Below are 2693 nucleotides of genomic sequence, written 5' to 3'. Positions count from 1 at the left end.
CTGGTTCCTTCTCCCGAGTACGGCGCGGTGCTTCTATAATAAAGCTCCTGAGATTTGTGCATCGCGACAATATTATGTACCGCGGTGACCGTCCCAGCAGCTACTCTGTCAGCGCCTTCAACTTTGTTGTGAAATGCCTAGGTTGCTCTGACGACCCTTCAGGATAGGGATAGATAAAATGGAAGGAAACGCAGTGAGGTCGAGCAGACACACGCCCGGTTTACAAGGGCAATGGGGTTAAGATATGCAAAAGAAAGGCGGAACCTTGACGGTGTCGTTTCAGCATGAAGGAACACTGAAACTACAGTCGGTCACTTAGGTCTGTCCACTTGAGCAACTGCAGCAATGCACGTATCGCTTTCTGGGCTCTTGAGGCACGTGGCCACGGACCGAGTACTTTTGTCACCGAGAATTATCTTGAACACAGGTGATCAAATGGTTTGGGGCGTAGAAGGCGCTGGTTGTTGTAGCGGAGAAAAGATGTAGAAGAGATGTTTGATAGAGTCCTCACACACGCACTGGTCGCAAGAAGGTATATGTCACCCATCTCAGTGAGGAATGAATAGGTGTTTGTAAATGCCACACACAGCCACAAGCGACACAGTAAGGTTGCATCGCAGCGGTGGAGGCGTTCTGGTAGCTGGAGCTTCGGAAAAAGTTTGAGAATTTGCAGGTGACAGTTCGAGAGGCGAAGGAAGCTCCAATCGGCAATAGAGTGGCGTTACGAGCCAGGGATTCGAGTTTTCGTGTTCAGCGTCCGCTCTAGACAGAGGTATTCGAAAATTTGGGCAGTGTAACGGGCGGACCGAGCGGCACCGTCAGCGGATTAATTGCCAGCGATGCTGCAACGACCCAGCTGCCACAGAAAAACTATGTGGTTGCCGTCATTGAGAGGACGGTGGTAAGCCTCCCGGATCTCGCACTGGCCGTAAGTTCCGTAACGTGGCTCGACAGCAAACTCTAAAAGGCTGGCTTGGAATCACGAAAGACAGCTCATTTTCTCGATTATTCCTCATCGTCATGCCGGTTAAATCAGAAATGAAGTCAATCGTATAGTTCTACATGACGATATCGATAACGACTGAGTTTGACGCTCTCCTCCGTCGACGTTGCGAACGCTTGACAACATCGAGGAGTTCTTCAAGCATTTGCGCTGTATCTGGGGCCGAATTCACTAAGCTTTTAGTTCATAAGTGCTGTTTGCTATTGGTCGACCGCTTCCACTAATTATATGCCCAACATTGCGATTGGCTAGCACCTGATTTTAAGTACTGTTTTAGCGTAAGTAGATTTTTGCGAACACGAGTCCTGCGCGTTAACTCGTGTACCGTGCTTTCCCAACAAAATTAATCGCTGCCCGAACATAGTACGCAACGAAATCGCTCTCGCCTGGTCTCGCATGCTGGCCTAAAACAGGCGTAGGTCTCATCGCACGCGTGCGCGAGTGATCTGGGAGCGTGGCGCTTCATCGGTTATTCCGGTCATCTCGCGTATTCTATATTCTCCGGGTGCGGCTAAACTAACCTCCCCGCATCTTTTATCATACAGACCCCTCAAGCTATACCTACCAACCGCCGCACCTTTGCGCCTTGACATAGCGCAAAACAAACGCGTCGGTAAAGTGCCAATCGTTGGCTACGTTTCTCAAGCTTCATTACCGCCCGCATCGATACAGTGTAGCGCTTCGCGCGGCACCCGACGCCAACGGGTACATAACAAACCGTAGGGCTAAGCATTCGTCGCTCCTGCTAAACATAGCGAGCGCTTGGTCGACATGCTATAGCCTCGGGCCGCGTGACGCCGACAGCGAGAGGACGTGCGCAGAACGGTCCAGCGAGAACGCCTCTCGCAGCGAGCCTCGCCGATATACGATAGACACGACGCGCCGCCGACGACGAAAGCCCGGCCGCGCAAGAAACGTTGAGCGGGTCTTTGCATGCAATTAATCCACGCGGCCAGGAAAGTCCGGGCTCCTGGCAAACGTCTGCGCTCCTCGCGCTGCGGGGTTTCTCCGGTGCGGAGAGCAGCAGACGAGGAGCGGGTCCTGGTGGCCGAGCTGCTTCGCATCGCCAAGGCAGCAAGCAGCCAAGGCAGGCAAGGCCGCGCGGCAGTGGCGGCGGCTGCGGCGCCTCGCTCATCCCTTTTCCGAGGCGCCAAAGTGGGACGATCAACACTCCGCGCCTCATAAAAGTCGGCCCCGTCGCATTCCTCGCGCACTAATAGGCTCGCCGAGTGCTCGTTCTGGCGAACGGCTGCCTCGGACGGACATGGACACACACAAGGCGTGGAAACAGGTCGACCGCCGGTGAACTGTGCGTCGCAGGAGGGGGGGGGGGGAGTTGCTCGCGCACATGTATGCGCGAGATGCATATGCGCCGCAAAGGCTCGTGAGAACGTCGCCCCGCGGCGCCACTGTTATGAATAAGAAAGGCCGTGTCTGGCACAGCCTGTGTGTATGCTGCCTGATACACGAGCCGACAATTCGAGGGTCCAATATACCAAGTCGAGGAGCATGCGAGGTGCTCGATACGACCACGTATATAAATAAATATCTGCGTGCTTTCAAGGTCGTCGCGCTCACTAAGCGCCGTGGGGTCTAAATTGATTCACTGCCACCTACTGCTCTAACTCGACGGTGATAACGGCTTAAGTGACTTGAAAATAACGGCCCGGAGACGGGATAGAAGATAAAA

Source organism: Dermacentor silvarum, chromosome 6, assembly GCF_013339745.2.
Source record: "Dermacentor silvarum isolate Dsil-2018 chromosome 6, BIME_Dsil_1.4, whole genome shotgun sequence".
In the NCBI taxonomy this organism is placed as follows: Eukaryota; Metazoa; Arthropoda; class Arachnida; order Ixodida; family Ixodidae; genus Dermacentor; species Dermacentor silvarum.
This window is presented reverse-complemented; position numbering follows the sequence as displayed.